This window comes from Symphalangus syndactylus, chromosome 3 (assembly GCF_028878055.3).
Source record: "Symphalangus syndactylus isolate Jambi chromosome 3, NHGRI_mSymSyn1-v2.1_pri, whole genome shotgun sequence".
Taxonomy (NCBI): domain Eukaryota; kingdom Metazoa; phylum Chordata; class Mammalia; order Primates; family Hylobatidae; genus Symphalangus; species Symphalangus syndactylus.
In genome coordinates, this window is record NC_072425.2 from 120,581,149 (window position 1) to 120,595,849 (window position 14,701).

Consider the following 14,701-nt stretch of genomic DNA (forward strand, 5'->3'; position numbering starts at 1 on the left):
TCACAGGCTGCCAGTAGAGGCAGCAGGTGACATTAACAAGTTGTCAGGCAGATAACACGAGAAGCATATCCAAAAGGCAGAGACTGCCAACAAAGGGTAGGTCCTGGGTCTTATCAAGGAGTTGGGGAAGTAAGCATATACTTGAAGAGGAAATAACTTGAGATTGGAAGAAGAAACCCAATTATAGAACCAAGGCACATTGATGGGGGCCAGTGACAAGCGTCAACTAAGGCTCAGGTATGATTAGAGAGCTGCTAATAACAGTTACCATCTGTTGTGCAGTTACCATGTACTAGGTACAGTGCTAAGCATTTTATGCATATTAACCTCTCTAGCCCTTGCAAAAAGTCCATTATGGAGATGAGTGAACTGAACTTCTGTGTGCTTAGCTTACCTGCCCAACTGAGGTCATATTAAGTAGATGACTTGAAGTTGGATCAAGAAGCTTATGCTTCCAGAGCCCTGCAGGAGGGTGGGATGTGAGCACACACATGTGTTTGCGGGTACGTGTGAGCGCATGTGTGTAACTGGGTAAGCACGCATGCATGAGTGTGTGTGTTTGAGGGACAGTGTGCAAATATGTGTACAGGGCAGAATGGGAAAAGAGCCTAGTATTTCCGTTCTGGTCACTGTGGCTGAAATTCAGGAACAGAGTGGGGACCCATTGGCCCCTTCGTCTCAGGTCAGACTAAGGGCAAGAGTGGCCCAGTGCCCAGTGGGTTGGGGTGACGAGGGGGAGCAGAGGACACAACTATGCTTTACATCCTGTTTTAAGTCAGATGGACGTGGAAAGTGAAGGATAGTGGGCCTAGCTGGCAATAGCTACATCCAGTCGCTTAGGCAGTTTCTCATTCTAGAATAATGTATATAGGAAAACTAAAAGATTATAGCTTTTAGACTAATAATCAACATTAATTTTTTGTTTTCCCAAGTCACCTCCATCTCTCAGGGCTTTCTGAGATCCTAAAAATAGAAATCTAAAAGTGAAATGAAATCAAACATAAAAGTGCCATAATCCTGTTTAAACCTAAAGATTTCTAGGGACTGAAATCACATATGTCCAGTACAACATCAAGCACAGGGTGGGACACACTTAAGACTCACTGTAAACTCTTTGTGTGTGCAGTTTTATATTCACCCTGTTTTCATTTTAGAGTGATGTAAGTCTGAGATTTTGTGCTCATGATTTTTTAGAACCCACTTCCAGGATTGATTTGTACTTTTTATGGAATTAAACTAAAAACATGAATATTCAACTGATTTAAAAAAGAGACAGCTCACAAACAGCCCTTTGATGTAAATTAGAAATTTATTCTTAAACCATGAAAATGTCACTTGAGCTCTATATATGATTGCAATGAAGTCCAAAGCTCTATCAAGCACCCAAAGTTAACTTATTAATATCTGAAACTGATAATGTGCCAAATATGCAGATTAGCCTAATTTTGCAAGCCAGGCTTGGACTATGAGTGATTTTCTTTGACAATCTCTGTAAAGATTGCAAAAGGAAGCCTAGCTTTGTGACCTACCCTGTGTCAGAAGAGGTGCAGGTGAAACACCATTTTAATTGTAGTAGTGTGCACTGTCCCCCATCCCACTGAATTCTTCAAATTTACTCAGAGATGGAATTTAGAAATGTTCAGGATCTATAAATTCTTTATTTTTATTCTTTCTCCTCTTGTTTGTACTTCAGATAATTCAAAACACTGAATTTAATTAAAAGTTTGACACAGGTTTGGTCATTGCTAGACAATGCAAATATCAATCATATGGACATGGAATTTTCTCTGATGAATAAATAAGGCTAATATTTAAGCATTTGATGACTTTGCATATTCCAGGGCTGGAGTTTTGCAGTGATCCATTCCCAATGGGTACAAATTCAATATCTTCAATTAAATGCTAAGATAATATGTATTAAAAAAAACAGAAGAGCTAGAGATGGCTGATGGAATCATTTCTTTTGTCACCTATGTACTTTGAGAGAATTGTGGAAGCTCCAGAGACCAGAGTGCTTTCTAAGCTGGTTGGAAGGAATTGCATACTTCATCTTAGCATATAATCTGGCTATATTCCTAGAGTCCGGAGGTGGAAGCATTACTGTAATTAAAATATGGGATTTTACTTAGGTGGTATTGTTTCAAAAAGCAATTACATTAGCATTTGTCCTACCACTGCTCTCAATGGGACTCTGTTCATCAGTAATTACATCAGCATTATCAACTTCTCCATGAGTCCTGGATTCCAGTGTATCTCTCTCTGAGAAGTTATATTAAACAACACTTGTTTCTCCATACATAGCTACATATAAGCCCATACTGGGAAGCATTAAGCCCCCTGTTCTTCAATATCCCGCTGATGTGAATTTTATATTCTGCATCTTTACTTAACACTAAAAATGTGTGGACTTTTCAAGTTATCCAGAAAATTTACATAAACCATTCGCTCTTCTTTGCCTTCTTTATCTCCCAAAGATAAGAGGAAGACTCTGATTGCAAAATCCAAGGCAATGCATATTAGGTGAAGCATTCTTTTATGTTTTGCTGCAAAAGAAACTGGGAAGAAGATGTCAGGGGAAGCAGAAAACAGAATAGCAGAAAATAGTTTGGGGAAGGATGGTGGTGGTGGTTGGGTAGTTGTTAGCAATATGGCCTCCCTTAGGAATACAGAATTGTCCTTTAGGGAAAATAAGACATTTGCTAGCACTGGTCCAGGTCATCACAGATAGATGACTTGTCCTTTCTCTGAGTCATTGTTCTTACCAGGAGACTTGAGAGGTGAGGGTGAAAGAAGGAGGGAATAGGTGAATGCTCCTCACTGGTAGCAAAGTTTGATGGTGGATGCAAGAATCCTTCTCCTCTGTGTGACCTGGGGATGCAGGAGCCTGACAGTTGGACTCATGGAAAGGAGGTGACTCTGGTGATTTTTTTTTCTAGAAAAGTGTCATGGATTAGAAAGAAAATAAGCAGGTTAATTATTAAGGTATAAACTCCCTGTCTGGTTCATGGTGACTTAGCATAGAGCGAATAAGGGTTCTTTCCTCTCTGGGGACTATTTGGTGTCTGTTTCTGCCCTAGGAAAGCTACCACCAGCCACCTGCATTGTTGTTGATCCCACCCACCCCATCTGGTGATGGGGAGAATGGAGTTCTCCTAAGCCCATTAATTTTTAAAGTTTGCTTTACAGTCATGTCATGGGATAACATAAAAGTCACTCCCCAAATCAGATTTTCAAAAGAGAACATAATTAAATCACTTGCCTCTCTGCATTCTGTGCATCAATGGAGGCAGGGTTTGGGGGAGGGCTGGCTGTGGCCAAGAATAACAAATGACATTAGAAAATTGGTACCGCATACTAATGACCAAGAGGCAATATGCAAGTGAAGAGCAAAGCTGTGGGGTGTTCAAGGATTTTTATCTGTCCATTGTTCTCTGAAAATATCCGGGAGTTCAAATATGAGAAAAAGGTGTTTTCCCTCATCTGCTAATTTCAAAACAAGAACTTAGAAAAAGGAAGGAGAGAAAGAAAGAAAGGGAAAGATAAACAAAAGCAAATAAACAAAAGCTGTTCTTTCCTTAGCTGGTCTATATTGTAGTCTCTAACCTTACATCTTTAGACAAAACCCCAAAGAGAAGTTAGAAACCACAGCTCCTTTGATTATAATCATTTCTCCATCTAAAATAAGTAGTATTTCTCTGTTTCCTGCCACACTCAACGATAATTGTACCATGCTACTAGTGAGGCTTACTCCTGCAGCCCCAGCATCACACAGCAGGACCCATAATTCTGACATGATGAGTAAGACCAGCTCACAGGAAGATTTTCTGGGGGAGATTTTTTATATGCAAAAACATCTTTCATAGTCGGAGCATGGGGCTTCGGGCCCAGGCAGCTATTTATTTAACAATCTTCATTCAATCAACATTTATTTTGAGCCAGCATGACAAATTTCGGGAAAACCATATTTTTGTGTGGTTGACCTTCACGGAGGAGGAAGGTAGATGAGAGATGAGATTGTCAAGGGAGATGAGGCAGGCTCTTATATGCTATGGTAAGGAGTTTGGATATAATCTATAATCTTTCTTTCCACCTACCCATCCACTCTTACTTCCATAAATTGCTTTCTGATACCCCATTACTGTGCCACCAAGATAACATGGCTCACAGGTGGAGCTATTAAGGGATTAAACCATGGAGTTGACAGGATCCTGTAGTGATTTACAAAATAATACTCTGGAAACAGTGTGGTGATAAATAAGAGGAGGTAAGGATAGAATCAGCAAAAATAGGCAGTGGTGGCAATGGCCAGATGGTCAAGAAGGGCCTGAAGGCAGTTGATAAAGTGTGTGTGTGTGTGCACGCTTGCATATGTGTGTGTGTGTGAGAGAGAGTTGGAGACTTAGATTGAAGGGAAGAAAAAAGTCAGTAACAATTCTGAAGTTTCTAATCTAAGAGTGTTCTCTCAGACTCTACCGTTTTCACTAACCATCTTCCTCATTATCACCCATTCACTGGCCAATAAAAGCAAATTTAAGGGCCATTTAAGACACCCATGGACTCTCCTCACTCTTCCCCAACCCCCTTCTTTCTGAACAGGAGGTCCTCTGGAGTGTATGCCTTCATTTGGATGCTCTTTCCAGCCTAGGACTAGGCCTTAAGACCTGGCTGACTGAGAACTGTTTCTCAGTCCTCCCTAAGGGCTGCGACTTAGGTGTGCTTCCCATCCCACTCTACTTTAGGCGGATTCCTTGCTCCAGTTGGAGCTTCTTGGAACCCAATTAATACTCCAAGAGGGAGTCTGGTGCCCTCTCCCTAAAAGGGAGTTTGGGTAGAGAAAAGAGAAAGAAAACTTGAAAGAAAGGTGACCCTGAGTTTCTTTTAGGTATGTTGGGTTTGACATGCTTTCTGGGCTACCCCGCAGGAGAAAGAGTTGAACTGGGGACACTGATTTGGGAATAGTTGACACCGTGGGAGTAGATGAGGTCAGCTTGGGAGTGTGTGTGGCGTGAGAGGGGAAGCAGGCCCAAGGGGAAAGCTGGGAATGCTGACAGAAGAGGAAATAGTAAAGAAGAGACAGAAGCAGCAGCTGGAAATAGAGGAAGCCAAAAGAGAAGAAGAAAATTGTGAGAAGAGAGTGATTTGTGAACTAACAATAAAATCCTAAGCCCCCACTGACTGAATATGCCCTATCTTGACCAAGGGGACCCCAGAAAAACCTTAAAAATGGAATTCCCAGCTATGACAGGAAGCGGGCTTGGACACACCTTATTACACTCCCTCTCTTTAGGAGTTTAGGCACAACTGACCAGTATTAACGTTAAAATAGAGATCATAAGACCAACAACACGTAATTTATCTCACAATAAAATACCAAATTATAAACAGAATCTAAGGCCATGTCTGACAGGGGTTAAGTCACACACCCCTGCAGGTCACGCTGACCCAGTGTGTTGGTTAACAGACTTCCTTATCGTAAAACCTTTCCTTCTGCTGACTCCAAATTTTTAGACAGAGGTTTACTTCTTTAACCAATTGCAAACTAAAGAATCTCTGAATCCACCTGTAACCTGTAAGTCCCTGCTTCAAGATATCCCATCTTTTTGGGCCAAACCAAGGTAAACCTTTGATGTATTGATTTATGTCTTTGCCTGTAACTCTTGTCTCCCTAAAATGTATAAAACTAAACTTTAGTCAGACTGCTGTGGGCACATTTTCTCAGGATCTCTTGAGACCACTCCCCAGGACATGGGCACTCATATTGGCTCAGCATAAACCTCTTTAAAATATTTTACTGAGTCTGGTTTTTCCATTAACAGATCATTTGTGTCAAGTATCAAAGAGGTTTTTGTGGGAAAAGACCAGATAAAGTCTTGTACTGGGTGTTGAACTCTAAAGCAGACAAGCGGTGGTCCCTGGAGGCAATTTTAATATTCTTCCTTCTAAATCCAAATACCGAATTGTCTCACCTTTCACAGCAGCTCAAGCCAAAGATCAAACTAAATTGAAACAGAGGGGTAGTGCTGATGAGCATGGCTTAGAGAAGCTGCCAGATGATGCTTAAACAAGACCATGTGGCCCTCTCAGCTTTCAGCACAGGGTTAAGGGCCAAAGAGAATTTTACTAAATAGGCAGTATGATTGCAATTAAGCTAAGATCCAGCTACCAATTAGTATACCTATAGTCAAATTTCAGGTATTAATTTACTTTTAAATTCCCCATTTATTAGAAATAATATAACTATAAACCCCAACTACGAAGAAGTAGTTTTGAGTAATCCATTGATTTGCATTCTTTTTGTTAGCATAACCAAGCATCATTCCAAGGCTCATTCTATAACTGAACACAGGCTCAGCTGCTCACTGCTTGCAAAATCGAATGAACAAAGATGAGATGCAGTGAAAGGGGAGTGACTTTAATCGCAAAAGCTAGCAATTGAGGAAATGGCCAGGCTCATACCTTGAATAAACCATTTCAAATTTGGGGCTGAGTATAGAGGATTAGAAAGGGAAACTTGGTTTGAGGGGCATGCAGGAGTGGCAAGGAGGTGCTGGTCTATGTGACTTGTTCTGATGACCATCTTGAGTTTTTGTTCCATCTGGTAAATGGGCTGGCAAAGTCTTGGTTACAGCTGGGTTGTAAATTAACTCTAGCCTTGAGGTAATTTCCAGGTAGGGGAAAAATCCACAATCAACTGCTTTGTTTCAAGATTTATTCCCTGGAACTTCTAAGCAATCATATAATTAGATAAAAAAGAAACAGCGTGCAAGGGAGTGACTGGGGGAAAGACAGGAGCAAAGGTTATTACATTATTAAGAACAAAACAGAAAAGAAAAGGATTTTAAATTGGCTACTCAGTTACAATTCTATCTACTAGCCTTTATTAGTTTGAGTGTTTATTGTTTCACTATCATATGTTCAGATGTAGGTTAATTTTTTTTCTGCTTATGTCTTTGCATGTTCGTTTAAATATTCATGTTTTCCCATTAATTTTAGAAGTTTTTATGAACTTATATCTTTGAATATCACCCTTGTTTCACTTTATCTATTTTTTTAACTTTTATTTTAAGTTCAAGGGTACACATGCAGATTTGTTACATAGGTAAACTTGTGTCATGGGGGTTTGTTGTACAGATTATTTCATCACTCGTTAGTTATTTTTCCTGAGCCTCTCTCTCATCCCACCCTCTACCCTCCAATAGGTCTCAGCGTGTGTTGTTCCCCTCTAAGTTTCCTTGTGTTCTCATCATTTAGCTCCCACTTATAAGTGAGAATATGCGGTATTTGGTTTTCTGTTCCTGTGTTAGTTTGCTAAGGATAACGGCCTCTAGCTCCATCTATGTTTCTGCAAAAGATATGATCTCAGTTTTTTTTATGGCTGCATAGTTTTCCATGGTGTATGTACCACGTTTTCTTTATCCAGTCTACCACTGATGGGCACTTAGGTTGATTCCATGTTTTTGCTATTGTGAATAGTGCTGCAATGAACATATGGGTGTGTGTGCCTTTATAGTAGAATGATTTCTGTTCCTTTGGGTATACACCCAGTAATGGAATTGCTTGGTTGAATGGTATTTCTGTCTTTAGGTCTTTGAGGAATCATCACACTGTCTTCCACAATGGGCGGGCTAATTCACACTCCTACCAACAGTGTATAAGTGTTCCTTTTTCTCTGCAACCTCACCAGCATCTGTTATTTTTTGACTTTTTAATAACAGCTATTCTGACTAGCGTGAGATGGTATCTCGTTGTGGTTTTGATTTGCATTTCTCTAATCATCAGTGATCTTGAACTTATTTTCATGTGATTGTTGGCTGCACATCATGTTACATTTTCTTTTGAAAAGTGTTCATGTCTGTTGCCCCCTTTTAAAACGGTTCTTTTTTCTTTTAAATTTGTTTAAGCTCTTTTAGCTTGGTGCAAAAGTAATTGTGTTTTTTTAAAAAGTAATTACTTCTAATGGCAAAAACTGCAATCATTTCTGCACCAAACTAATAGATGCTAGATATTAGACCTTTATTAGAAGCATTGTTTGCAAACATTTTCTCTCATTCTATAGGTGGTCTGTTTACTCTGTTGATAGTTTCTTTTGCTGTGCAGAAGCTCTTTAGTTTAATCGAGTCTCATTTGTCAATTTTTGCTTTTGTTGCAATTGCTTTTGACATTTTTGTCATGAAATCTTTGCCCATGCCTATGTCCTGAACGGTATCACCTAGGTCTCATTTTCTCTATTTTCTTCTTCAGTTACTCCAATATATACATGTATGTGCTTTTGTGTGTGGGGCGGGGAGTGGGTGTGTGTGTGTGTGCATATGAATATAAGTACAGATACACATACCTTTTCCTTATATTTTCTCAATTTTTTAACTCTTCTTTCATCTTTTCCATCTTATGCTTATCTTATGCTGGACTCATATTCTCTTTTAATTCTCTTGAATGGTATCACTGTAATTACCACTTGAGGGTTGTTATTTTTTATTTATAAAACTTCTCTTTTGTTATTTTTTTAATACTGCCTTCTCCTTTCATAATTTTTATTTCTCCCTTTGTCTGTTAGGACATTTCAAGTATTTATATTTTAGTCTCTTTCACATAGTTTTACTGTCTTCAAGTCGTGTTGTGATACTGCAATATAATAAGAAATATATACTTAGTCTTTATCTCCAGTTCCTGGCACAGAGCTCCTAAAACTCTTGGAATTTCCTGAGTGATTGGGGTGAGAGAAGCATTTTTTGTTATTTGTAATAAGCCCCTTTCAACCACACTTGGGTTTATGCCATGACTCTTGGAGGACAGGAACTGAGGTACCAACCATGTGATTAGAGGGTTGGAAATTTAAGCCCCATTCCCTGACCTTCCGGGAAGGGAGAGGTGATAAAGATTGACCTAATTAGCAAGGGTGGTGATGTAATCAATCATGACTACATAATAAAACCTCCATAAAAATTCTAAACAACAGTATTAGGAGAGCCTTTGAGTTGATGAATGTATCAAGGTGCTGGGAGGGCGGCATGCCACAGAGGGCATGGAGGATCCACCCCCTTATACCTTGACCTACTCTTCTCTTCCATGTGGCTTTTCCTGAGTTGTATCCTGGATAATAAACTGGTAAATATGTGATTTTCTGAGTTCTGTGAGCTGTTCCAGCAAATTATTAAACCTGAGAAGGAGTTGAGGGAACCCCCAAATTATAGGCATCATTCAAAGTACAGGTGGAACCCTGGGAGTCAGGATTGCCATCTGAAGTGAGGGAAGTCTTATGGGACTGAGTCTTTAACCCCAAGGGTCTCCCCTAACTCTGGGCACTCAGTATCTAAATTGAGTTCAATTGTGGGACACCCGGTTGGCATCTAGAGAGTTGGATAATTGCTTAATGTGAGAGAAAAACCCACATATTTGGTGTCAGAAATGTTCTGTTGAGAGTGTAGAGAAATAGTGTTTTTGTTTTCCTATGAGGTACAAATTCCTGTATCATAATAGTTCATTTATTTTTGTGCTTCATAACTTTTTATTTAAACTTTGATCTTCTGTTTAGACTGATCATCTTCTCTGGAGTTGTGGCTTTGTAGGTGTGTGCTCACAAAATGTTTTGGGTTTGCCTCAAACCCAGAGTCTATAGACTATACCTGGCCTGGATCATGCTTTGATCTTGTATCATAACAGGCTTGTTAATTCAGACTTCCTATTCATGTATACTGATGCTGGGAAAGTCAGGCCTAAGCAGAATGCCTAAATTCATAAGCTCACCTTTCCAAAGATATATTTGACAATATCTCAGGGGTAATTATTTTCTCTAGCAGGGCCCTGATTTGATAGCAAGTGTCTGAGCTCCTTTCTAGGCTGGCAAATAGCAGTCTTATAAAATCCATTTCACATATGGACCAGCCCTATAGAATTGCCGGACACAGATATTTCGGTTCCATGGCTCTACTTGGGTAGGCATTAGAGCTGTTTAGGCCAAAACCCTTTGTTAGTGTCTCAGATTTTATGCTACTTCTCTGGCTCTGAGTTTCATTTCTGGTACCTGCAAATTCTCATTTTTTGGGGTTGTGACCTCAGTACTATATTTAAGTAGGGAGTGGGTTATATTTTATTAAGAATTATATGTTTTCATATTACTTCAGCCTTCCAAATTGACCTCTAATGATAGAATCCTTAGATACTAAAACATTGAAAATAAAATTGATGGCTGCTTTTATTTACCCAAGAGGCCCATCCACAATGTAAATAGACTAGTCTTACATCTGAACCCTCACAGACACTTCCCTCAATAATATGCTTCCACTTGTCATCAGGGAAAAAAAATAACCGAAAGTACCTGCATGTGAATGAAGAACCTGTGTTCCTTACATGACAGTCCATAAATTGCTTTACTTAATTTGAGTCACTTTCAAAACCATTAATCCTTTGATTCTTAGAACAATCTGATCATGGAGATTGGGTGGGTAGTTTTACTCCCAACTGAACGGAAATGAAAATGGGACAGGGGCTGGGGGGCAGTGTGCACAGTGAGAAAACGTGGATGGTGGAAATGGGGTACTGCCAACATCTACAGGATAAGAGAAGGACATCAGGAGGATATTGAAGAAAGGCATTTCAGGAGATGGGAGCAGAACTGTCAGACAGCGGCTGCTTAGAATACAGGGAGGAGTGGTCAATAAGCCAACGGCTGAAAGGGCGAAAAAGGATGAAATATTAATTTTTATCCACTCTAAAGCCGTTGGTGACTTTGGAAGAACAATTGTAGCAGAATATTGGGGTCTTTTCAAACAAAGTACGTTTAAGGATGAATGAAAAGTAAGAATGTGTATCTGGTGAACACAAAGACTAGTGTTAGGGATCATTTCGATAGTTTATTACTACACGGTGGCTCATGTCTATAATCCCAGCACTTTGGGAGGCTGAGGCAAGGGAATCACTTGAGGCCAGGAGTTTGGGACCAGTCTGAGCAACACAGTGAGACTCCTCTCCACAAACACACAAAAATTACCTGGGTGTGGTGGTGCACACCTGTAGTCCCAGCTACTCAGGAGGCATGAGATTGCTTGAATAAGACCCTGTCTCAAATAAATGAAAGAAAAAAAAATAAAGAAGATAGAAGAGACCTTGGTGTCAGTGTTTGTGGATAAAACAAAATTGTACTCTTTATTCCTTATTAGAGTTTTGAATTAATACTTGTGAATTGGACAAATGGAGGTCAAATTTTAGCTTTAGCACTGAGAGTGCTGTTGCGAATGTGCCTTCAATGAGTGACAATCATAGGCTTCACATGATTGAACACCTGGTAAAACGACCTTACCACCATTTGCTGGGCAAGCCCTGTGTGCACCCCAGGGGCGGTTGCTTCCCAAATAAAGCAAGCAGAGCAGAATGTCTCATTATTTTGTAATTTCAAAAATTAATTTGGTTGGAGAAAATAACCATACCATATTCAAAGCATATGCAATATCTTACACCTAAAATATAATTGAAATATTTAGTTACTTTGTATTTCAGTATATTAATGTTTCTGAAAACATATTTGATTATTAAAACCTCCACTTCTAAGCAGAGTAAACACACTTAAAATCACTTCTGCATATCCTCAGTTTGAGTGCCAACAAGAAGCAGATTAAATTTGGAGAGGCTCTCTTTCTCTGCTTTAATTGAGTCTTTTTTTTTTTTTTTTGTCCTGTTCACAGAATTTAAAGTGAAGACTGATGAATCATGCCTTCTGATCAAGACCCGTGTTGGAGATTGTTGCCCTGACCTTGGGAAAGTCTGTGTCCATGTAAATTCAGATCTTAATGAAACAAAAATAAATGTAAAGCATTTTCTGGGAAACAGAAAGATTTCGCTTAATGAAATCTAGGATACCAGCCATCAAAAACACAACTTTCAAATGCTTGATTTACAAACTTTTCTGCAAAGAATTTTAAATATGTTTTTCTTGTGGTAAGTAAAGAACATTAAAAATTCCCAGCTTTTTCTGGTGACACTAAGTGTATAGAAAGCATATAAAGTTTCCTGATAAATGCTGATGTGAATACGCTTTGAGACCATCTGCATCTCTCCCATGGAACCTGATGACATTAGAGCTTATGGCTTGAGAGTAAACGGAAAGGTTAATTTTCTTTTTTATAAAGCTCTTAGCTTCAGATACATGGGATAGAGATTGATGGTAGGACTTGGCACCAGAATACCAATTGAACAGTGCTCACTGCTCATTTGGGAATCAGGTCTCCCTAAGAAAAGCTGGGTTCTGATCTCACTTCTGACACCTTAAGAAAAAGCCATTTGGTTCAGTCCAAGCCCCAAATTCTCATTGCCAGCCTGAGTTAACAATTTAACATATAGGGAAGATCCTATAATTAAAAAGTGATGATGTTAATAATAACATGTACTGAGTGATTATCATGTGCAAGCCACTGTTCTAGTGCTTTCCATTTACGAACTCAATTACTTCTCACAATGACCAAAGCCATGATTTAAAAACTACACACCCACAAGAAAGACCATAAAATCCTAATACTTGTAGTACGTTGAGTGCCTACCATGTGTTTAGTTTACACTTTAGGTAACATGCTTTATACACGATATGCCATTTAATCCTCACTGTATCAATCTAGTGTTTAGTTGCAAACTAAAGCATGTTAGTTGCTAACTCTAGTTGACTTATCAGAAAAGAAGGTAAGTAAAAATAGGTCTACCTCTTTAGATAGACCACAGAGACATTTGGAGGGCTGGAGAATCAGGCCCAAGACTGTGCTACCTAGAGCAATACCTATACCACACAAACTGGTCTGATGGGAAAAATGAACACTGCTGCCCCCAAACTAGGTTTTAGTATATCACTGGCAACTTCTATGTTAAAAAAATACACTTTAAAGTAGCCATTTGCATCATTAATGTGACTGCCATTTCTTCTCCAAGAAATTTCATCCACTGCTACTACTGCTGCATCACTAGGTCCTGAGAGAATGGCGAGGCGTTGGAGAGCTGATGTCTTTTGGCTCTACCCTCAGATGTTTAGAGAAATAACTAGCATTTTCAGTTCTGACCTGGGGAGACCATTTTTTTTCCCTACTGATTTATTTCTTAAATCTGGAAGGGAGTTCAGAGGAATGACAAATTTCTCCTCAGTGATTTTGTAAGAAAGGGTTTATTATCTCTATTCTAATGGATCGTGGGACTAAGATCCAGAGAGGCTAGATTGGGTTCTTGCAAATAAACTGTAAGATGGAAAATATTGTGCAGGTTTATTAAAGAGTGCTCTCAGGACATACGTCTTTAGGAAATGAAGAGAAAAGATTGGGCAGAGGGAGAAACTAACCTTCAATGCTATCACAACTGAGGCCTCAGACAATACTATAGGACAACAGAATTGTCCCAAATTAAAGCAAAGGGACTAAGACTTGTATCTCTGCAAAAAGCCAGTTTTTGATCACAAGATGCCCTTTGGATGGGGCAAAACCTTGGATGAGGCAGTTTTCTGTAGTTGAAAGAGAACAAGTTCCTGTTGTTTTGGTAATGGCAATGAATCCATCAATTTAATATAGACGAATTCCCAAAGAAATGTTGATGGAATAGCAGTAGCATCCATCTCTCTTGCTATGATAGAATCTACATGAACTATATTTAAGTATTATAAAAATATGACATTCGAAACTAAAGATGGACAACATCAAGTGCTACTAAAGATTTAGTGAAATTGGAACGGAATGTGCAATGATGCAGTAGCTTTGGAAAACAGTATGCTTGTTTCTCCAATTTGAATCCCAGTGGTGTCGCTGTCACCCATTCCTTATCATCTGTAATGATTTTGTATTATGTAAGTCCTTTCTATCTAAAATATCTAGGGTGATTTTAGTTTCATAATGTTTAGTATTATACGCTGATACCTGACTGATGTAACCTGTAATAACTAGAAGAAAGGTGGTATTGTTCCTTCTTCACCTAGATCACTTCATTTAGTCCTGGGTTGAGGACTAAATTTCCACCAGCAATGTATGATGATTCCAATTTCACCAAATCCTTAGCAACACTTAATGTTGTTCATCTTTAGTTTTAATGTCATATTTTTAAAGTATTTAAAAATGGTTCATATAGATTCTACCATGGGAAGAGAGATGGATGCCACTGCTATTCTACCAACATTTCTGTGGGAATTAGTCTATATTAAATTGATGAATTCATTGTCATTACCAAAACAGAACTAAATGAAGTTATATACTGAGGAAAACAGATTACTGAATCCATCCTGATAAGAGTGTAATCAAGAAGGTGAGAAACTTGAAACCATGAGAGTTGTGCGAAGATCAAAGGTACCAGACAAAACTTATGAGGAACATAATGGCTGCTTTTAAATCTCTTAAGCACTCTATGTGAAAGAATTCGAGTACATAGGAAGACGTAGGACAATTTTTAGGGACAAGTATGTGAAGAAAAGTTTCAGTGGTCAACTTGCCTTGTCAGGCATTAAGATTCTCATCACATGAGGATTTAAAGCAGAAGATGGGTAGCCACTTAGTGAAAAAGTCACAGGGGAGATCCAAGGATTCTGAAGTGGGAAGTATGCAAGAGTCGAGGCAGATGATCTTAAAGTGGTGGTAGCAAACCAGCAGCTCATGGCCAACTACGGTCTACGAGATGCCATAACACAGATGGATTTAGTTATCAACATTTCTGAATCAATAGATTCACACAAACATCTGAAATTTCTTTT